Source organism: Pseudophryne corroboree, chromosome 1 (assembly GCF_028390025.1).
Source record: "Pseudophryne corroboree isolate aPseCor3 chromosome 1, aPseCor3.hap2, whole genome shotgun sequence".
NCBI lineage: Eukaryota > Metazoa > Chordata > Amphibia > Anura > Myobatrachidae > Pseudophryne > Pseudophryne corroboree.
Window position 1 is genome coordinate 954757440 of NC_086444.1, and position 24680 is coordinate 954782119.

A 24680-nucleotide genomic window follows, 5' to 3' on the forward strand; every position below is an offset into this window, starting at 1 on the left:
TACTTTCCCTACTACTGATGTAAGGCTTACTGGTCTGTAGTTACTTGCCTCTTCCTTGCTTCCACCTTTGTACAGTGGAACTACATTTGCTCTTTTCCAGTCCTCTGGAATGGCACCTGTATTTAGTGACTGGTTAAATAATTCTGTTAATGGTGCCACCAGCACATCTTTTAGCTCTTTTAGTATCCTTGGGTGTATCCCATCTGGCCCCATTGATTTATCCACTTTTAGGTTTGAAAGTTCAGTTAGGACCTTCTCCTCTGTAAATGTAGTTTCATCTACCTTATTTTTATGAATGTCCTTGCAACATAAGTGGGGCCACTTCCCTTCTCCTTCTGTAGTAAATACTGAGCAAAAATAATTATTTAGGTGATCTGCTATTGCCTTGTCTCCCTCCACCAAATTCTCACTCTCTGACTTAAGTCTTATTATTCCTCCATTTGATTTTCTCCTTTCATTTATATACTTAAAAAAAGTTTTGCCCCCTTTATCTACTGACTGGGCCATTTTCTCCTCAGCTTCTGCCTTTGCACGTCTGATCAGTTTTTTAGCATCCTTCCGTCTGTCAAGATACACCTCTTTGTCATTATTATTTTGAGTCTGTCTGTATTTCCTAAAAGCCATCTTTTTTGCTTTCACACTAGTTGCTACTTCTTTTGTGAACCACACTGGCTTCCTTTTCCTGGTACTTTTCCTAACCCTTTTGATACAAAGGTCTGTTGCCCTTAGTATTGCACTTTTTAGTTTTTCCTATCTCTCCTGCACCCCTGCCAAGTTCCTCCAGTCCGCCAATGAATCACTTAAACATATCCCCATTTTTGCAAAGTCAGCATTTCTAAAATCCAACACCTTTGTATTTGTGTGACAGGAGTTGGATCCTGTCTTTATACTAAACCATACTGCTTGATGATCACTGGATCCCAGGTGCTCACCCACATATATGTCTGATATCCTGTCACCATTTGTAAGAATTAAATCTATTATTGAGTCTTTGCGAATGGGCTCCCTCACCAATTGCTTGAGAGATGCTCCCTGTAAGGAATTTAGAAATTTGTCACTTGTAGCTGAACTTGCAAAGGACCCCTCCCAATTGACATCAGGTAAATTAAAGTCTCCCATGATTATGACTTCTCCCTTTAAAGCCATTTTAGAGATGTCCAACAATAGGTTCCTGTCCAAATCCTGCCCCTGGCCTGGTGGTCTATAGATCACCCCAATGCGAATAATGTCCTTCTCCCCAGATTTGTCCTCAACATTTTGTATTACGGTAGCATTTATGCTTTTTTTCACATACATTGCTACCCGTCCTCCTATTCTTCCCATTCTATCCTTCCTAAATAAATTGTATCCTGGTATAGCTATGTCCCAGTCATGATTCTCATTGCACCATGACTCAGTAATTGCAACAATATCCAGGTTATCCCTTGTCATTATCGCAATTAGCTCTGGAATTTTGTCTCCTAAGCTCCTAGCATTTGCACACATAGCTTTAAGAATTTTGTCTGTGTATGTGTTATTAGTAGCCATGTCCAGACAGTACAAAAAAAAAAAAAAATGACAAGTTTAAAGTTGAAATTACCTGTTTGGTGATGTTGTTCAGTGTTTGTTTGTTTTTGTTTTGTTTTTCCCCCCTAATCAGGAATCAGACTCTGTCCTTTACACCACGACTACACCTCACTAAATGAAAAGATATAGTACACCTGTCCACAAATGGCCAAATGGTCAAAGGAGGTAAACACCAGACAGCATGCAGTAATAAAACTGTTTCACTGAACAACTTCCTCACACATGCAATGCTAATTACAAGCAATTCATTACATCAAGAACATACATGAGTTTTCATAATAGAGAACTGTAGTGAGCAGATTGGGGATGTCTTTTCTTAGTTTAAAAGACAGATAATATGCATAAGATGAATTACATACTTTTGAGGCATTAAGGCAGTCCATATGTTATAGTTTTGGTGTGTTGTTGTTTTCCTTCTGTTCTCCTTCGGTTTAACGCAGGTATAACGCTAATATTATAATAACACTTTTATGTCAGCACTTCTATGGAAGCGCTACCAGCCGACGGCTACCAGCCATATAATAATAATAATAATAATAATTTTATTTATATAGCGCTCTTTCTCCAATAGGACTCAAGGCGCTTAACAGATACATAGCATAATATAGTACAGAAAATAATGAAGTACATTTTCATAAAATACAGAAGCATGAAGATACTAAAAGGGACACTATGGAAATGCTTTAGTAAACAGAAAAGTCTTGAGTCTACTTTTGAAGGATTCTATAGTTGGGGCCTCTCGCACTGTGCGGGGAAGTGAGTTCCATAGAGTCGGAGCCGCATGACTAAAAGCTCGACCCCCAAATGAATTACGGTAGATTCTAGGTACTGCTAAAAGTCCTTCATCTACAGATCGCAGTAATCGAGTGGGGCAGTATGGGGTCAGAAGCTGTTTCAGGTACCTTGGGCCTTGGTCATGTAATGCTTTGAAACTCAGTAAGCCAATCTTGAAGATGATTCGCCATCTTACAGGCAGCCAGTGAAGGGAGTAGAGGATGGGTGTTATGTGGCTAGAACGGGGCTGGTTGGTTAATAGCCTGGCAGCTGTGTTTTGCACCAGCTGTAAGCGTTGCAATTCTTTTGCTGGTAGACCAAGGTAGAGGGCATTACAGTAGTCTAAACGAGATGATACAAATGCATGTATGACTTTTGGCATGTCATCTGAGGGAATTAAGTGCTTGATTCTGGCTATGTTCCTCAGGTGAAAGAATGAGGATTTGATTGTGGCTGATATCTGATGTTTAAGTGTCAAGCCACCATCCAGGACAACGCCAAGATTATGCACACGATCACTGGTCTGTAATTCTGAGTCCCCCAGTGTAAGTCCAGTTGGTTGGCTATGCTGCAGTCTTGTCCTTTGATGTTGCGGTCGTATCAAAAGGACCTCTGTTTTATCCGGGTTCAGTCGCAGCCAACTGGCGCTCATCCACTCCTGTAGTTCAGCTAGACAGCCATTTAGGGTTGCTATTGGGTTATCAGTGCCCGGAGCAAAGGACAAGTACAGTTGTGTATCATCTGCATAGCAGTGGTAGACCAGGCCATGGCGCCTGATTATTTTGCCCAATGGGAGCATGTATACTGCAAAAAGCATGGGGGATAGTATAGAACCTTGTGGGACACCACATGGCAATGGCACTGGTGGTGATGAGTATAATCCAGATGATACTCTCTGTGACCTGCCTGTGAGAAATGATTTGAACCAGCTTAGGACTGTGCCATCCAGACCACAGAAATGTATCAGTCGCTCAATCAGAAGCCCATGGTCCACGGTATCAAATGCTGCCGAGAGATCCAGAAGGATTAATATTGAACAGTCACCTCTGTCTTTTGCCATCAGAAGATCATTTAACACACACACACCAGGGCTGTTTCAGTGCTATGTCTTCTCCTGAATCCTGATTGAAATGGATCATAAATATCATGGGTTGTCAGGCGGGTTTCCAGTTGATTTGCAACGACTTTCTCAATAACCTTTCCTAGGAAAGGAAGGTTTGATACCGGTCTGTAGTTGGTCATGCAGTCGGGATCTAAATTAGGTTTTTTAAGAAGCGGTCTAACAATTGCTTCCTTTAGGGGTCCAGGAAAAATGCCTGTCTGCAAAGAGCATTGAACAATTTTTGTAAAGACAGGACCAATTATATCCATACAACCTATTAGAAGCTTGGTTGAGGCTGGGTCCAGATCACAGGTGGTGGGACGCAAAATTCGAGCAATTTCAGCAGTGTCCTTTACATCCACTGGGTCAAAGCTGGTCCATGAAGGCAGGTAGCTTATATTGGCAGGCTTTGTAGTTTGGCACTCCTTTGATGGCACTGTGGAGATTCCAGCCCGGATGGTGGATATTTTATCTGCAAAGAAGTTTGCAAACTCGTTGCATCTTGCCTGGGAGAGGGTCTCATCAGTCTGCAGGCATGCTGGCTTGCAAAGCATCTCCACTGTGCGGAAAAGCTGAGCTGGCCTATTGTTTGCTGCTGTGATCTCATTTGACAGGAACTGTGCCTTCTTACGAGTGATTGTCGATTGATATTCTTCGTTATGCTTTATTAGTTTTATTTTGTCATCCACTAGGTTAGTCTTCCTCCATCGTCTTTCCAGTCTACGCCCCCTTTTCTTGAGCTCACTAACACTGTTGTCGAACCATGGAGCTTGACGTTGTGGTTTACGAGGTCTTAAACGCACAGGGGCGATAACATCAATTGCAGCCATAACATCCCTATTATAATAACGGACTAGGGAACAGGGATCTTCACAGGCACCCAGTATAGCAGAGAGATCCAGATTTGCTGCAAGAGCCTGGGGAGTCATACCCCTCCTTGGACGATACCTGGTCAACCCCACGGGCAGAGATCTTATTTGAGGGGTTGCAACTGAGAACCAGAGGGAGTAGTGGTCTGACCAGATGACTGGGTTTATTTTTAGGTCAGTGACTTCTAATCCAATCTGAAAGACAAGGTCGAGAGTGTGACCACTTTTATGTGTGGCAGAGGGAACGACCTGTGTGAAGCCCAGACCATTCATTGTGCACAGGAGGTCTTGGCCAAGGCGTGAGAGCTCATCATCCACCCATGCATTGAAATCCCCGAGGATGAGCCATCTTTGATGTTCCAGAACCAGGCCAGCAACAGTGTCTGCAATTTCTTGTAGAAATATCTTTCCATCTCCAGGTGGCCGGTAAATGAGAAGTACTCTGAAACCTAATCCTGTCGAACTCCGGGCAGCAATGCACTCGAATGAGCGAGTAGTTTCAATAGGGTGGACCCTAAGTTTAAGTTATTTTTTGAAGCAGATAGCCACCCCGCCACCCCTGCGGTCCAGTCTTGGGTTGTGGATGACAGAGTAGTTTGTTGGTACTGCAGCCTCCAATATAGGTGCTGCATTTTCATCTAGCCAGGTCTCTGTAATACAGGCTAGATCTGCAGATTCAATAAGGTCAGCAATTGTTGCAGTCTTGTTTCTTATAGATCTGGCATTACAAAGGACTGACCTGATTGGGCATACCAGAGGGCCTTCAGTTTTCTTTATGTTAAGTGCAGGAGCTCTGGGTATGGGGGTCACAAAGCGAGAGTTGACAGTTCTGTTCTTCCAAACACAGGGCCGTCTTTTGGGTATCACTTCTATTTGATTGTTCTTTGAGTATGAGGGTGAGCAGGTGGGCAAAGGATTTAGATGGTTACCGGGGGAAATACATACTAGACTTTAAATAAGAACAATTTCCATGTGAATGCAATGATTGCTAACTCCACCCAATACAATCCCTCTTTAAAGCTAAGGCCATAAATTAACTTAGACAAACAGGCATTACATACCAATAAGGCAGCCAACTAAATCTTTACAAATAACAAAAAAAAAAAACACCTTTTTCAATGTACCTATGTAATACAACACAGCTATGCCACACAATCCTATTTCATTTGCATTCGATGGTAGTAATGATAGATCAATGTACCTATGTAATACAACACAGCTATGCCACACAATCCTATTTCATTTGCATTCGATGGTAGTAATGATAGATCAATGTACCTATGTAATACAACACAGCTATGCCACACAATCCTATTTCATTTGCATTCGATGGTAGTAATGATAGTTCAATGTACCTATGTAATACAACACAGCTATGCCACACAATCCTATTTCATTTGCATTCGATGGGTATAATCCGTATTGTTACAATTGATGCAGGTACTGGCTTACTATGTATCTATATAGGGCATTTATGAACTGTAATTGTATCAATAAGCAATCCCCCAGTAGAACCAATAGTACAGTTTAGTCTTTTAGATCAGTTGTAGTGTGAATTTATGACATATTTATTAGTAACACAGGTGCCACTTAGTATTATTGCATAGTAGTTGAGGCACTTTAATGTATAGAATTACTATCAGTGATTCTGTCTTCTGTTGGATTATTTATATTTTTATTGCTGAACTCTACTCAAGTTACTTTACATATGGGGTGACATGTTATAGGACGTGATTTTTTAGTAAGATTCTGAAATCGCCCCCTGTCGCATGTTTAGAAAGCATTAATTTTTTGTCGAAATCGCAAATGTAATAGGATGCTAATTCGGGAGTGAAACTTGCGAGGTCATGCGATTTGTCACGATATTATGACCCGGTAATGTGCGCTTTTCTGATCAACCAGAATGCGATTTACAACACCACCATTAAACACAAGCAAAGAACCCCACCTATTGGCTGAGCTAAGTCCCCTGGAATCTGCATCACACACCCTATATAAAGGGCTCCGGTGCCATTTTCCCCTTTGTTAGTCTGGGAGGAGTGTAAGATGGAGAGGAGAGTGAGCAAGAGTGGCAGAGAGAGCAGCATGGAGAGAGGCAGCATGGTGGCAAGGAGGGCAGTGGCTGGGAGGAGTCAGGAGGAGCAGGCTCAGCATGAGGAGCAGGAGGAGGCTGGTGCTGGAAGCAGACAAACTGACACAGAGGAGGAGGATTTTGAGAGGGAGAAGGAGGAAGAGCTGGAGGAGCCTCTCCTTAGTGATGTCGACTGGCAGGAGGAGGAGGATGATGGGGGCTAGTTTGAGGAGGAGGAGGCTGCAGAGGAGGGTGAGGAGGATGAGGAGGGTGAGGAAGGCCCTATACCAGGGTGTACTCCCAGTGGTCGCCATGTGCGTTTCTCCTATGAGGAAAACTGTGCCCTAGTCAGGGCAATGGTGCCAGTTTTTAATCAGCTTCTGGGGAAGGATAACCACCGCACAAATATGGTGCGTAAGCGCAAAATGTGGGAGGACATTACAGACGCAGTTAATGCGGTTAGCATTTTCAAGCGAAAAGTGGTGAATGTTAAAAAAGATTTAACGCCATAAAAAGACTGCTCAAAACGAAGATGGCTGCAGAGAGAAAGGAGGCCAGACGCACAGGGGGAGGTACCAGTGCACCCATACAGTTTACAGCCTACGATGAACAACTTAAGCGAATAATACTGCCAGAGATACTTCCCGGGCTACACATAGCTGATACTGATCAGCCTGCATCACCCCCACAAGATGGTAAGTGATCACATATTTTTGCTGATAAAATACATTTACATTAACAAACTATGCTAGGTACTCTTGCTATGTGTTTTACAATGTAATGGTGCTGTGGCACTGCACATCCCAGCAAGGTGCTGTAATGTGAACCTATGCTGGAAAATATTTGTTTAATGCTTTAGCTGGTTCTTGTAGTTCCACAGCAGCATGTTTTTTATTAGTCAAGAACTACACATTGCAGTGGTGTATAGAATTATAATGTAGTCATTTTATTTCTTAGACATTACCTAATAAACTACATTAATCTTGTTTGGCACAAAAAAAAAAACATATATGTTTTTGGTCAAAATACATTACAGATAAGATTGACCATAAATGTTTTTTTCAAGGTTGTAAACATGTTGAATATTTTTAATTAAACATTTTCACATCTGAATCTGTATGCTTCAAATAAGTGTGGATAATGGCATGCATTTAATCTGTTATCTCCTATGTCTTTATATCACCACATCAGAGAAGGGGTCCTGCTACACAGAGGCGCTAACGTGTTTGTCTGGATGTAGAAGCTGCTGGTGAGTTTCTCCTGTCAAAAAGACACAAAACACACCATAACTATCATACCATTTTGTTGCCAGGAAGATTCATACTGGAAACACCACTGAAAGACTCCGAAATGTCCAAAAACATAGTAATTTATATATTTAGTCACTACCAAAGGGACTGGGTTATTTTCCTTATTAACTGAGATTATCACATTAATACTGGCCAAATCTGGCACCGTATATCATTACATATTTATGCAAAGCAGTCCTATGCTTTCCAGATAACTTGTACTCCTTTTTATTTATTTATTTTTTGGTTAAAATACAAATTTATCACATCTTGATAAAAAGACATCACATACTCCCAAAACATGTGTACATGTTAATCTGCTAAATGAAAGCATGGTTGTGTAGATGACCATGGGAAGATGCAAATTTGCAAAACCAATATATATTTACCTATCTCAACATATTCACAGGAACAACACAGCAATGCCAGCAGGCACAGGTTGAGGAACACCGGAGTGAAGAGGACCTGGAAATTATTTTGGAGCTAGTGGAGACATTTCTTGGAGAAGAACAAACAACACACGCATCCATTACATAAAGTCAACCCACTGTCCTGGAAACCCAGCATATACAAAGCACACCACCACCCCCTACTGTCGACCAACTAGCAAGGTCATTAGACACTTTTAAAACAAAACAGCTTGATTTCATGGCCAACCAAAGTCAATAAATGTTCCATATGCAGGGCTACCTTAAAAATATGTGCCAGCAGCTACGTAAAGTAGCACACACTGAAAGAGTAGCTGAGGGTACCAGAATCCGGATGGCAGCATCTCTAGATACTAGGCTATCTGAAATTAGTAATGCACTAAGGGCCCAAACAGAAGCCATTGGGGCACAAAATGAAACAATTGGCGCACAAACAGTTGCCATTTGGTCACAACAAATGCATTAGTGTTCCTACACACACACACACACACACGCACACACACACACACACACACACACACACACACACACACACACACACACACACACACACCTTACTGCTGAAGGCCAACCAATAATTCTGAATGTACCTTCAACTATAAGTAATGTCTCAAACACACCTATAAGTACCTCTCCTTCTACTCCCCCATGCCATAGTGTAAGAACAATGGGTGGGGTCCCAAAAAGTAGGCAAGTCTGCTTGCAGCAGGTCACAAAGCAAAAAATAATGTGCCTCAACATTTAAGATTAAGGTTTCTGTCTTTTTTGTATTGTGATTTTCTATATTTGTAATGTCTGAAATTTGGGACTCATTGTAATCTTTCGACCCGTGTTTATGCACAACAACTAATTTACAGTAAAAAGTTTTGCAAACCACACATATGCATTTTGACTAAGTAATTTTAGCGGTACATTTGGCAAATGTAGGTTACTGAAAAAAGCAAGGCCAATGTGGAAGCACCTATATAAGAGAGTATGGGTAAAAATCCATGTCAATACTGACATTTAATCAATGTTTTATATATACATATGTAAAAACAATAACTTACCAGCATGTATGTATACAAGCAAGCAGCAGATATGAGCGAAATTATTAGGGGTGGGCCACATTACCCTAAACATTTGGAGGGGAATAAAAATATATGTTGATGGACATTGATTGTAAGGAATATGGGGTTTCTGTTTTAAAAATGAAGCAAGGAAATTCAAACAAATTACCTGAGAAATACAGCCGTATAATCTCATTCCGAATCACATTCCCCCTCCGCATAATCCTATTTATCCTAACTCGTGTAGGTTCAGCTTCCTCCACGACTGCTGCAATGCCTTCCTCTGCATAATTGTCTTGGCCCAGGGCAATGTTATGCAGCATGCAGCACGCCTGGACGATCATCACTACTTTGGGTGGTTGATAAAGTAGTGTACCTGATGACCGGTCCAAACACCTAAAATGACTTTTCAGCACCCCAAAAGTGCGTTCCACAACATTGCGGGTGGCAAGGTGTGCATCGTTATATTGGTGCTGTGAAGGGCCTTGTGGATTACGCAGAGATGTCATGAGCCATGGTAAACACCCATATCCTGAATCCCCTGCAAAACATAAGTTGTGGTTGTGAATGATTAATTACATTTGTTTTCAGGTATTTGTTACACACTAAGGTATAGTTAATTACCAGACCCTAACAATCAGTTATTACTACATATAAGCACAATCATTAGAGTAATGTAAGTTGACTTCATGGCACAAATAAGTGTGTTACTGACCAAATAAGCACACCACTATAGGTCAGTGTCATGCTGCATTGTTAGGCATTAAAAGAGTACTTTTAAAAGGACATATTAGGAAACACATTAAAAGATAACTTGAATGTACCTACCAAGTAGCCATCCCTCAGGCATGGTGTGGTGCTGGAAGTGATCCCAAAGGGATGAGTGATGCAGGATATAGGCATCATGGCAAGACCCTGGGTAACCTGCAACCACACTGAGAATTCTAAGGTTACCGGCACACACCACCTGCACATTGAGGGAGTGATGCCTATGTCGATTGTTAAAGACATGCCCCCTCACGTGTGGTGCCCGAATCCCAATGTGGGTGCAGTCTATGGCCCCCAGTACATTAGGGAATGCTGAGAGCCGATAAAATGCCACCTTCAGGTCCTGCCACTTGGACTCAGAATTTGGGAATGTAATATATGTGTGCCACAGCTTCTTCAAGGCATATAACTCTTGAGTTAAATGCCTAAAGAAAGTGGCTTGTGTAACCCCCAGCGACCGAGAGCCCACAGACTGAGCAGTGCCTGTGGCAAAAAAGTGCGGGGCACACATTAAGTTTTGCAGCCCAGACACTGCATAGTTGGCAGAGCCATATGGCTCCAAATAATTTCTCATCTGCTCATATAAACTCAAGAGTCAAGAGGTTTGTGCGGTTCAGCTGATACATCTCCACCACCTCTTGATCTGAGAGGGAGTCCAGGTAGACCATCGCACAGTTCCTACGTGAAGCAGGAAGTGGTCTGGGGACCTGGATCTGGTGCACAGCCTGCGCCCTCCTCCTGCGCAGCTCCTCCAAATGTGCAATATCACATACACACAGCTCAACTCCTGACTGCAAAAACTCCATTGCTCAATCTCTCACAGGTGCCCTGGATGATGTAGGGGTATTTGTAGGGGTGTTTCTGATGAAAGTATGGCTCACCTGTGCAAAAGGAAACGCTTTTTTTTTTTTTTTGGATGGTGGAAGTACTCCAAATCACTTATCTTTACCTGGTCTGTTTTGTGTGCGGTTTTTAAGACATTTTTAAGTGCGATTTCCAAAATCGCATCCTATTACATTTGCGTGTTGTATACTTTTGAATGGGAAAACATCTGGATGCGATTTGAAGTGTGAAATGAAATTGACAGGTGAAAATATGCGATTTTTTTCCTCTGGAAAAAATGCAAATTAGAGTGCAATTTGCATCCTAATACATTTGCGATTTACTCAAAACAGTCGATTTTGGATGTTTTTTGACTAAAAGTCTAAAAATCCCATCCTATAACATGTCACCCATATTGTCTGTTTTTACAGCCCACAGCCGAAGCCAGAGCCATGGCTACCAACATGCACCCAGTGCTGACTTTATCAGGGAACGTCTTCTGGGATGGTGGGCCCGGGTTGATCTTCTGCTCGGTGGGGTTATAAGGTAAGGTCCCATAGTATCTCATGTTTGTTATTATTTTGTTGCTGTATTACACATATCACTTTTGTCCTCATGAAGGGAACCTGTGAGGCTCAGGAATGCTGTATTGACTAGAAGTGGATAATCTAATGTTGTACTCATTGCTTTACCTTATGCATCTATAAATTAATTATGAAGTCCTGTAGTGATGTGCCTGTCTGGATCATTTGGGAGCAACATGTATAGCAAAGACACACAGGCAGCTTATGCATCTATATTGTAGAGTGTCTGACCTTAAATTTTCTATGGTATATACAGTATATTATTATTATTATTATTGTTGTTTATTTATATGGCACCACAAGGGTTCTGCAGCACCTAACAAAGTACATAAACAAATTAGCAATAATAGAAAACAACAACTTACAATACAAGACAATGTAAGACACATGGTATATTAACATTCCTGCATCAGGGGACAGGATACTGTAATAATCATCAGGGTGGCAGAAACTGAAGGTTAGGAGCCGTTGTAGGGAGTATGGAGTAGAAAATACTTACCCCGTGACTAATTGCCATGTCGGAGTAATTCAATCAGCAGGGATCACCCCACTCATGAATGCCCGATGGTGGACTGAACCTCACAGCTCCATGAGCTGCGAGTTAAAGTTAGTGAGAAAATAGCAAAGTTGGAGGTTCACGCTTGGGGAAAATCCATTGATTTTGCAGTTTACACGGAATCAGTGGGTTTCCGTGCCCATGATTTTAGGTGTTGGAAAAAGACTATTGAATAACCTTTCCCACAGGAATTTTAGCAGGCAGTTAGCTGAGGGGTAAACCCTGTGTCTAATTGAATACCCCCTTCTGGAGACAGAGATAATTTCATGGTTTGACAATGGATGTTCGCAGAGAAACTGTGGGGGTCATTCTGACCCGTTCGCACGCTGCTGTTTGTCGCAGCGGTGCAAACAGGTCAGTTCTGCGCATGTGCGGCAGCCGCAATGCACACGCGCGTCGTTACCGTCGCTGGGCAACGACAGTAATAACGACGAAAGCGATCGCTGCCGCGATCACAAGAAGAGTGACAGGCGGAAGGCGTTCCGGGGTGTCAACTGACCGTTTTCTGGGAGTGGAGCAGCGAACACAGGCGTGTCCAGGCGTTTGGAGAGCGGATGTCTGACGTCAATTCCGGGACCTTCATCGCTGGATCCATCGCACAGGGTAAGTAGCTGCAGGGCTAGTCTTGTTTCACACAAAACTTTTTTAGCATTGTAGGGCTGCACAAGCGGTCGCAGCGTTGCTATGCTAAAATACACTCCCCCAAAGGCGGCGTCTAGTTGATCGCACAAGCAGCAAAAAGTTGCTAAGTGTGATCAACTCGGAATGACTAATGTTGGTCCAGAAAGTAAGTGTTTTATTTTCTCTTTTCTAAGTGAACTTTACCCAAAGCTACTTTTTCAGTTTTCGGTGTTGTTATTATTTAACTTTCTTGAGTTGGAAAATGTGTGTGCCTTGTCCATTTCTCATAACACAGCAGTTCCCAAACGCGGTCCTCAAGGCACCCCAACAGTCCAGGATTTAGGTATATCCAGGGCCGGCGCTACCACTAGGCAGCTTTAGGCAGCTGCCTATGGGCGGCGACCACTGGAGGGCGGCACTGCACACTGAATGAAAGATAGAACGCTTTATCGTCCTGCCTCGCCTCAGTTAAGCCAAGCTCCATCTCTTCTTTAAGAGATGAGTCGAGGAGCAGCCGGAGATGTTGTGGGCGCCCACCGAGTCTGTGTTCAATGTGAGTCAGTGAATTACGCATCGATTCCTTCCTAAAAACTGACTGTCCTTACTCCTGTTTCTGCAATCCTGCCGCCCCCCCACCTCCACCGATAGCATAGCACCCACCCGGCCGGCATAGATATACCTGCCCCGCATAGTAGAATGTTCAGACTGCCACATGTGTGGCTGCACCCACTGGGATCCTGCATCTTGTAACCGGCACTCTCCTCTCTTCCCCCGCGTCTGCTCCCGCTGGCTGATACTAGACCTGCATCCACTGGCCGCCCCCCCCCCCCGCAACTCTGCTCCCGCTGCCTGTTACCCGACCCGCATCCACTGCCCCCCCCCGTGACTCTGCTCCCGCTGCCTGTTACTAGACCTGCATCCACTGCCGCCGCCGCCACCCCCCCCCGCAACTCTGCTCCCGCTGCCTGTTACCCGACCCGCATCCACTGCCCCCCGCGACTCTGCTCCCGCTGCCTGTTACCCGACCCGCATCCACTGCCCCCCCCCCCGCGACTCTGCTCCCGCTGCCTGTTACGCTGCAGTAAGTTTAGCAGCCGGCAGCTCCGTATCTTCAGGGAAGAAGGGACAGAGAGAGTCTCTCTCTGTCCTGTGCATGGGTCATCAGCCATCACGGCCTGTCTTTCCGATCAACAAAGCAAAAGACAGGCTTGTATTATTTTTTTGTTCTCCTGTTACCAATTAAATATGAATATTAAGCTCTGGGTTTATATATATATATATATATATATATATATATCCTTCCAAACTGGCCCGGCACTCGAGCGGTACCCACCGCAGGTAAATAATTACTCCCAGTGCCTTCCTTAGAGAGGCGGCCCCCCTCAAATATACAGGATACAATGAGGCGGCACTCGGAGACTTATCAATAGTGCTGTTTAATCGTGTATCAATGTTTCGGGGACGCAGCATCGTGATGAAGGGGCTGCGTCCCCGAAACGTTGATACACGATTAAACAGCACTATTGGGAAGTCTCTGAATGCCGCCTCATTGTATCCTATATATTATAAGGAGGATTTCGGCGGCACTCAGGAAAATAAAGAACACAGACGCAGCCACTTAAAGCAAGCCAACGTTTCAATGCTGTCGCATTTTCGTCACTGCCCTGACGAAAATGCGACAGCATTGAAACGTTGGCTTGCTTTAAGTGGCTGCGTCTGTGTTCTTTATTTTTCTGAGTGCCGCCGAAATCCTCCTTATATCCAGCAGTTTGGCTGCATTTTGCGGAAGGCAACGGGGACAGATATAAATATATTAGCGAGTGCCGGATCCTACAGAAATCTATATATATATATATATATATATATATATATATATATATATATACGGTGTAGGGATGCCGGCACTCCGTCTCCAAACTGTTTAGATGCCTCGGTGCCTCCAATACAATGCTGAGCAGCAAGGTGATATATAGGGCGGAAAATAGTGGCACTCACTCGGACTTCTATAATATCCAATAAACGGGCGCAGTACGCCTCTGCAGGTTAACGTTTCAGTTTTATTGTCAAAACTTTCGTCAGAACAAAGTACATTAAAAAGAAGCTTACCTTTATACCAAGAAACCCGTGAAGACACCCACATGGAAAACGAAGACTGATGGACGCAGGGTCGGTGACGTCACGATCCCGCGACGTGCGCTCTTGTGCGCATGTGCCGAACCCTCCGTATCCTAGCAACATGAATAACATAATGTGAAAATCCCAACACCTTGATTGTAAGCTAACAAGCCGCAATGTCTTAATGAAAAAGAAGACCCGATACCAGGTTATAACTATAATACTCAACTAGGCATAAGATGACATTAATGTTCAAACAGAGGGAAAGCAGAGCATTTTAAACTAGAAAAAAACAACCAATCAAATAAAGCAATTAAAATTCAATTGTTCGTTTAGTCCTTTTGGTGACACAGTGTCCAAAAAGTGGATCCATCTTGCTTCCATTTGTAGGAGTTTCTTGCCTCTATCTCCTCCTTATATTTGGGGGGACATGATCAATAAGTTTGTAGCGCAAGGTGGACAAATTGTGTCGGTGCTGTTTAAAATGCCTAGCAACAGGCTGTTCTGCATCTGAGCCTTCTAAAGCATGTCTGATCGACATTCTGTGTGTCGCCATTCTTTCCCTTAAGGTGCAGGTAGTCTTACCAATGTACATTAGTCCACATGGGCAACGTATGAAGTATATTACATACTTGCTGGTGCAGGTCAAAATATGTTTAATATCAATTTTCTTCCCGGTATGTGGATGATTGAAGGTATTACCAGGCTCCAAATAGCTGCATGTTGTGCAACCAGTGCACTTATAACAGCCTGGTTTACGGGAAAGAAAATTCTGTTTTGGTGCTGATTGGAGGCGTGTGATGTCGTTGACCACCAAAAGATCTTTAAGGTTCTTTTTTCTGGAGAAGCTGGGCAAGATTTTATGGTTTTTAAAACCCTTTAGCTCAGGGTCAAGGGTGACAATCGGCCACAAATCTTTAGCTGTGTTGACATTAAACACACTGTCTGGTTGGTATTGTTGTACAAAAGGTAGGGATTTCTCCTTTGATGGATTTTTAAATTTTGGTTCCATCAGCTGCGATCTTGACTTTGCCAGAGCTTTGTTTTTAGCATGGACCAGATCCTCATATCTGTAGCCTTTATCCAGAAACATCTGCATCATTTCTTTAATGGCTGTTTCTGCTTTCTCTTTTGTATCTGTTATTCTCCGTACCCTCAAAAACTGGGAGTAAGGTATGCCCCCTATACAGGCCGGGGGATGTAGGCTGGAGGCATGCAGGTATGTATTACGGTCTGTTGGCTTTTTATAAAGATCAGTGTACAACCGGTTACCTTCCAGTGACACTTTAACGTCCAGGAAATTGACCTTTGTGTCACTAATGGTATAAGTAAATTTGATGTTACGGTCAATGGAGTTGATTTTTGTGATGACTTGTTCAAGTTCTTGCGTATTTCCTTGCCATATCAGGAACACATCATCTATGAATCTTGTGATCCATATTACCCTTTGTGCAAAATCTGGTAAATTGAATAATAATTCCTTCTCTTTGGCGAACATGAAGGAATTGGCGAACGCCGGGGCCACGCAGGATCCCATCGCACACCCTTTTTGCTGGTTATACCAGTGGCCATCGAAAAGAAAGTAATTGCGTTTCAGTGTGAGTCTTAAGAGCTGAATCAGAAAGTCTATATCTGGACCGTCATAGTCTCTGTCATTGAGGAGGAGGGTTTTTGTTGCTGTAAGGCCTTCTTCATGTGGTATATTAGTATACAGAGACACCACATCCATAGTACATAATATACAACCGGGTGGCAAAGGTGTATACTGTTGCAATCTTTTGAGGAAAGTTGTGGTATCTTTCAAATACATCTGCTGTTTTTGTACCACTGGTTGCAAGTATATATCGATATACTGGGAAATTTTGTAATAGAGTGAGTCTCTAGCTGCAATAATAGGCCTGCCCGGCGGATTTGTCATGTTCTTATGAATTTTGGGTATGGTGTAGAATACAGGAGCTATTGGAAACTCCTGTTTTAAATTCTTGGACATGGCCACAGAGATAATACCTTCCTCTGATGCTTCTGTTAATATATTGTCCAGTTCTATCTTGTATTGGATTGTAGGATCTTGCTCCAATTGTTTATAGACTTCAGTATCACTGAGTTGTGAATAAATTTCACGTTTATAATCTGTGAGATTTAATATCACTATGCCGCCCCCCTTATCGGCGGCACGGATCACAATGTCTGTGTAAGAGCGCAGATTAGTCAATGCTGAGCGTTCTTCTTTGTTAATGTTATTGTGTTTCTGTCTCACATTTTTACTGTGACTAATTACTTTCTGGTCTAATGTCCGTGTATAACATTTCAGAGAAAGATTATTCGAAAAAGGGTCAAATTTAGACCCTACCTTAAGTTGGGGTGGAACATCAGATTTCGTGTCCAAGGTCTGTGTGGGTTGCTTGTCAAAATATTCCTTGATTCTAAGTTGTCTGGCAAAGCGGTAAGAATCAACTTGCCATTGTAGAACATCAAATTTACCAGATGGTATGAATGAAAGGCCTTTATTAAGCAGGGAAATTTCATGCTGAGTCAGTGTCCGGTTTGAAAGGTTAAACACAGTGGTTACTTCTTTGTTTTTGCTGCTTTTTTTGAGGTTTCTTTTCCACTGCCCCCCCCCTCCTCGTGCGGTTTTTGGGGGTACACCGCGCTGTGCGCGGGTTCGAACTCCTAAAGGGGGTTTACTTGAACCTGATGTGCCTGCTTCTTCCGATCCACTGAAAGAGGAATAATCCCCGCTGGAAGTGTCTCTGTCATTTCTTCTGTAGTTCTTTTTCTTATCTCTGAACCTCTGGCGATTGAGTGCCCCAGGATTCTGGACCCAAGCATAAACCTTGCTCTCCATATAGTCACGCTGGACAGTGGACAACTTTTCTTTCTTAAATTTGACCAAATTTGCCTTATATGTGTCCATCTGTTCAGTCAATTTGTCAATCCACTTTGTTTCCAGATCATTAGTGAGGGCCTCCATGTGCATGTCCTCAAATTTGGAAATGCTGGATTTAATCAATTTCAACTCCCGTGCAGACTCTTCAATCACTAATAAAATAAGATCAAAGCTGCATTTATTCAATACAGCCACCCATCTCCTGCAGAAATCTTGGTTGTATCTCCCTATAGTAGGGGTATTCCTGATGCGGAATCCTCTGGGGATCTGTTTGTTCCGATGGAATCCGATGTAATCCTACAAATGGAAGCAAGATGGATCCACTTTTTGGACACTGTGTCACCAAAAGGACTAAACGAACAATTGAATTTTAATTGCTTTATTTGATTGGTTGTTTTTTTCTAGTTTAAAATGCTCTGCTTTCCCTCTGTTTGAACATTAATGTCATCTTATGCCTAGTTGAGTATTATAGTTATAACCTGGTATCGGGTCTTCTTTTTTCATTAAGACATTGCGGCTTGTTAGCTTACAATCAAGGTGTTGGGATTTTCACATTATGTTATTCATGTTGCTAGGATACGGAGGGTTCGGCACATGCGCACAAGAGCGCACGTCGCGGGATCGTGACGTCACCGACCCTGCGTCCATCAGTCTTCGTTTTCCATGTGGGTGTCTTCACGGGTTTCTTGGTATAAAGGTAAGCTTCTTTTTAATGTACTTTGTTCTGACGAAAGTTTTGACAATAAAACTGAAACGTTAACCTGCAGAGGCGTACTGCGCCCGTTTATTGGATATTATAGAAGTCCGAGTGAGTGCCACTATTTTCCGCCCTATATATCACCTTGCTGCTCAGCATTGTATTGGAGGCACCGAGGCATCTAAACAGTTTGGAGACGGAGTGCCGGCATCCCTACACCGTACATAGTCTAGGAGGAACAAGTGAGGAAAGCACCCCACAGCCCTCCTTTTCTGGCAAGGCACCGGTCCGTTTTTTGTATTTCACGGAAGAACCTCACGGGTGATTATTTGTTCTATATGCACTATTGTTGCACCTGCACGGCGGTGATCAGCTAAACAAAGCCGGAACAACATGTCATATGAGGCTAGTGGCTATCGCAGCATAGCTTTACCTATGGGAGAAACGTTAAGTTTCTCTGATGCATAGGCACAGGAGATATATTTTACTGACGATTTCGCTGCCACAAAAGGCACGGATTCTAATGAGCAACTGTATTTTGAGCTTCTTAAATATAAGAAAAAAGAAATGGATTTTTTAATGCATGGTATCACCCTCTCCGATTACCATCGGAACAAACAGATCCCCAGAGGATTCCGCATCAGGAATACCCCTACTATAGGGAGATACAACCAAGATTTCTGCAGGAGATGGGTGGCTGTATTGAATAAATGCAGCTTTGATCTTATTTTATTAGTGATTGAAGAGTCTGCACGGGAGTTGAAATTGATTAAATCCAGCATTTCCAAATTTGAGGACATGCACATGGAGGCCCTCACTAATGATCTGGAAACAAAGTGGATTGACAAATTGACTGAACAGATGGACACATATAAGGCAAATTTGGTCAAATTTAAGAAAGAAAAGTTGTCCACTGTCCAGCGTGACTATATGGAGAGCAAGGTTTATGCTTGGGTCCAGAATCCTGGGGCACTCAATCGCCAGAGGTTCAGAGATAAGAAAAAGAACTACAGAAGAAATGACAGAGACACTTCCAGCGGGGATTATTCCTCTTTCAGTGGATCGGAAGAAGCAGGCACATCAGGTTCAAGTAAACCCCCTTTAGGAGTTCGAACCCGCGCACAGCGCGGTGTACCCCCAAAAACCGCACGAGGAGGGGGGGGCAGTGGAAAAGAAACCTCAAAAAAAGCAGCAAAAACAAAGAAGTAACCACTGTGTTTAACCTTTCAAACCGGACACTGACTCAGCATGAAATTTCCCTGCTTAATAAAGGCCTTTCATTCATACCATCTGGTAAATTTGATGTTCTACAATGGCAAGTTGATTCTTACCGCTTTGCCAGACAACTTAGAATCAAGGAATATTTTGACAAGCAACCCACACAGACCTTGGACACGAAATCTGATGTTCCACCCCAACTTAAGGTAAGGTCTAAATTTGACCCTTTTTCGAATAATCTTTCTCTGAAATGTTATACACGGACATTAGACCAGAAAGTAATTAGTCACAGTAAAAATGTGAGACAGAAACACAATAACATTAACAAAGAAGAACGCTCAGCATTGACTAATCTGCGCTCTTACACAGACATTGTGATCCGTGCCGCCGATAAGGGGGGCGGCATAGTGATATTAAATCTCACAGATTATAAACGTGAAATTTATTCACAACTCAGTGATACTGAAGTCTATAAACAATTGGAGCAAGATCCTACAATCCAATACAAGATAGAACTGGACAATATATTAACAGAAGCATCAGAGGAAGGTATTATCTCTGTGGCCATGTCCAAGAATTTGGAGTTTCCAATAGCTCCTGTATTCTACACCATACCCAAAATTCATAAGAACATGACAAATCCGCCGGGCAGGCCTATTATTGCAGCTAGAGACTCACTCTATTACAAAATTTCCCAGTATATCGATATATACTTGCAACCAGTGGTACAAAAACAGCAGATGTATTTGAAAGATACCACAACTTTCCTCAAAAGATTGCAACAGTATACACCTTTGCCACCCGGTTGTATATTATGTACTATGGATGTGGTGTCTCTGTATACTAATATACCACATGAAGAAGGCCTTACAGCAACAAAAACCCTCCTCCTCAATGACAGAGACTATGACGGTCCAGATATAGACTTTCTGATTCAGCTCTTAAGACTCACACTGAAACGCAATTACTTTCTTTTCGATGGCCACTGGTATAACCAGCAAAAAGGGTGTGCGATGGGATCCTGCGTGGCCCCGGCGTTCGCCAATTCCTTCATGTTCGCCAAAGAGAAGGAATTATTATTCAATTTACCAGATTTTGCACAAAGGGTAATATGGATCACAAGATTCATAGATGATGTGTTCCTGATATGGCAAGGAAATACGCAAGAACTTGAACAAGTCATCACAAAAATCAACTCCATTGACCGTAACATCAAATTTACTTATACCATTAGTGACACAAAGGTCAATTTCCTGGACGTTAAAGTGTCACTGGAAGGTAACCGGTTGTACACTGATCTTTATAAAAAGCCAACAGACCGTAATACATACCTGCATGCCTCCAGCCTACATCCCCCGGCCTGTATAGGGGGCATACCTTACTCCCAGTTTTTGAGGGTACGGAGAATAACAGATACAAAAGAGAAAGCAGAAACAGCCATTAAAGAAATGATGCAGATGTTTCTGGATAAAGGCTACAGATATGAGGATCTGGTCCATGCTAAAAACAAAGCTCTGGCAAAGTCAAGATCGCAGCTGATGGAACCAAAATTTAAAAATCCATCAAAGGAGAAATCCCTACCTTTTGTACAACAATACCAACCAGACAGTGTGTTTAATGTCAACACAGCTAAAGATTTGTGGCCGATTGTCACCCTTGACCCTGAGCTAAAGGGTTTTAAAAACCATAAAATCTTGCCCAGCTTCTCCAGAAAAAAGAACCTTAAAGATCTTTTGGTGGTCAACGACATCACACGCCTCCAATCAGCACCAAAACAGAATTTTCTTTCCCGTAAACCAGGCTGTTATAAGTGCACTGGTTGCACAACATGCAGCTATTTGGAGCCTGGTAATACCTTCAATCATCCACATACCGGGAAGAAAATTGATATTAAACATATTTTGACCTGCACCAGCAAGTATGTAATATACTTCATACGTTGCCCATGTGGACTAATGTACATTGGTAAGACTACCTGCACCTTAAGGGAAAGAATGGCGACACACAGAATGTCGATCAGACATGCTTTAGAAGGCTCAGATGCAGAACAGCCTGTTGCTAGGCATTTTAAACAGCACCGACACAATTTGTCCACCTTGCGCTACAAACTTATTGATCATGTCCCCCCAAATATAAGAGGAGGAGATAGAGGCAAGAAACTCCTACAAATGGAAGCAAGATGGATCCACTTTTTGGACACTGTGTCACCAAAAGGACTAAACGAACAATTGAATTTTAATTGCTTTATTTGATTGGTTGTTTTTTTCTAGTTTAAAATGCTCTGCTTTCCCTCTGTTTGAACATTAATGTCATCTTATGCCTAGTTGAGTATTATAGTTATAACCTGGTATCGGGTCTTCTTTTTTCATTAAGACATTGCGGCTTGTTAGCTTACAATCAAGGTGTTGGGATTTTCACATTATGTTATTCATGTTGCTAGGATACGGAGGGTTCGGCACATGCGCACAAGAGCGCACGTCGCGGGATCGTGACGTCACCGACCCTGCGTCCATCAGTCTTCGTTTTCCATGTGGGTGTCTTCACGGGTTTCTTGGTATAAAGGTAAGCTTCTTTTTAATGTACTTTGTTCTGACGAAAGTTTTGACAATAAAACTGAAACGTTAACCTGCAGAGGCGTACTGCGCCCGTTTATTGGATATTATAGAAGTCCGAGTGAGTGCCACTATTTTCCGCCCTATATATATATATATATATATAAATATATAAATTTATTACAGTGCTCGAAATGGGCCGGTATACACCGGTATGGCATACTGGCACTTCTTCGAGCACTGAGGGCGGTATGTACTAAGCGACGCTACTATTACAAATCTGCCGTGGAGCGGCCGTGCTGGGAGTTCGGGGGGAACGATCCAGTTACCCAGCTGCCGAGCTGCTCCACAATGTACGTCCCGTGTACTCGGGGTGGCGGGGGTGATCTGACCGTGCCAGAGCTGGGCGCCTGTAGCTTGGTGCAGGGTGAAGCTGTGCTTGTAATACGCCGGACACTGCCCAGCTACCTCTACACTGCTGCCCCTGCCTGGTGAGAGTAGCATGAGGGCTCCTGGCGGGGTGCTGCTGATTTTATGTAGTGTGTGTCGTTTACTGTGCATCTTACTGTGTCATATTTTATATTGTGTGTGTCACTGTATAGGCTACTGTATAGGTTACTGTGTGTGTCACTGCATAGGTTACTCTGTGTGCTATAATGTGAATTTCGGCTCATACCGTGTGCTATAATGTGAATTTCGGCTCATACCATGTGCTATAATGTGAATTTTGGCTCATACCGTGTGCTGTAATGAGAATTTCGGCTCATACCGTGTGCTATAATGTGAATTTTGGCTCATACTGTGTGGTATAATGTGAAAGGGTCACCAGTACTAGACAGTATAAGGGGTCCTACTATTGTGATGCATAATGTGTATAAGGGGTATATGGTGTGGTAAACTACACTAAAGGACACGTCCCCTTTTGAGTGGCCACGCCCCTTTCCAGAGCACACGCACGCTAAATTACAACCTTCACTTTTCCATACCCCCACTTCAAAATTTCCACTTCGACCACTGTGTGTATATGTGTATATATACTGTGTAGATAGCTAGATGGATATAGATATGGATATATATATTACATGTGTGTGTGTGTGTATGTATATATATATATATATATATATACACACACACACACACACACACACACACACACACACACTGTGTGTATGTATATATATATATGTATATATACACACACACACACACACACACACACACACACACACACTCATCTACACAGTATATATAGCTGGGAGCAGGGTCGGATTATATGAAGGGCAACAGGGGTGGTTGCGGTGGGGGGGGGGGGGGTTATGGCTGAAGTTTTGCCTAGGGTGCCAAAAAACCTTGCACCGGCCCTGGGTATATCCATGGCTCAGCACAGATGGTTAAATAAAATTGACTGCTAATTAAGTCACCTGTGGCCAAGCATGGATACATTTAAAACCTGGACCGTTGGGGTGCCTTGAGGGCCGAGTTTAGGAACCTCTGCATTAACGAATGACAAATCTGCATTTTACATTTTTGGTTCCAGTCTGGAATGATAGTGAGTCAGATCATTTCTAATGCTGCTGAAAAATAGATTCACTTCATCTACAGAAACACATTTCAAACTGTAATAGAGAAAAACACAAAAGAAGCACTAACGTACAACTCTAAATATAATATATATATCCTTCTTTGAGTCTTTCATACGTAACCATTATATGTTCTCATGTATTAATTGTTTTTTCCTGCTGTCTATTCTTTGTTGTCCTTTCACATTTTGAATTATTTTCAGTATTATTACTTCATGTGCAGTTTGTGTGATTTGCACTTACATCTAGTTTTTACTCTCAGTAATGAAAACCAATTCATTATACATTAGTATTTCCTTCTCTGACATGAATGTTCTATTATTTATACTTGCCTTTGATAAGTGTGACAGACTGCTTTATTTGGTATTTGCATTAAACATTAGAATATATGCAACTATGAATATCCTGCTTTCTAAAAACTTCAATCAAATCTATGTACTGTATGTTTACATAGTATTGTTTTGACATTATTTTAAATACAGCAGGTTCAAAAAAGCTGTACAGTTAGATGAGAAACGTTATCGATATGTAAGCACACTTTTTTTATACATAAAATATTCCATATTTATTATCATTAGCTATGCAAATGGGATATATTATGTCTAACTCATGTTCAGCATTTCTTTAGGTTTAAAGTCAAAAGTATCACTGTGGGTCCATAGGTTACAGTAGCAGTAGCCAACCCGCGGCTCTCGAGACGCATGCGGCTCTTTCTTTGGTCTGATATGGCTCCCGCGGCCCGCCGCTGTTGACAGTCTTCACCCGGACCCGCCTTTACCGCACCTTGCAGGGCTGCTGGGAGCGCGATGACGGATTTTATCACGACCATGCTCCCTGCCCTGACTGACCTCCTTCCAGCATCGTGAGGAAGCAGCACCTGTCTGGCCTCAGTCACTGTCCACTGGCTCACAGTTTTACAGGTGAGGGCAGCTAGCTACCAGTGACCGGAGGGGGTAGAAGGGAAGGATTCTGAAAGACACAGTGAAGAAGGGGGGGAGGGAGTCAGGGCGCAGGCTGAGAGGCACAGAGTGAAAGGGGATCAGGCAGAGAGTCACAGAGTGAAAGAGAAGCGGGCTGAGAGACACAGAGTGAAGAGGGGGCAGGCTGAGAGGCACAGAGTGAAGAGGTGAGG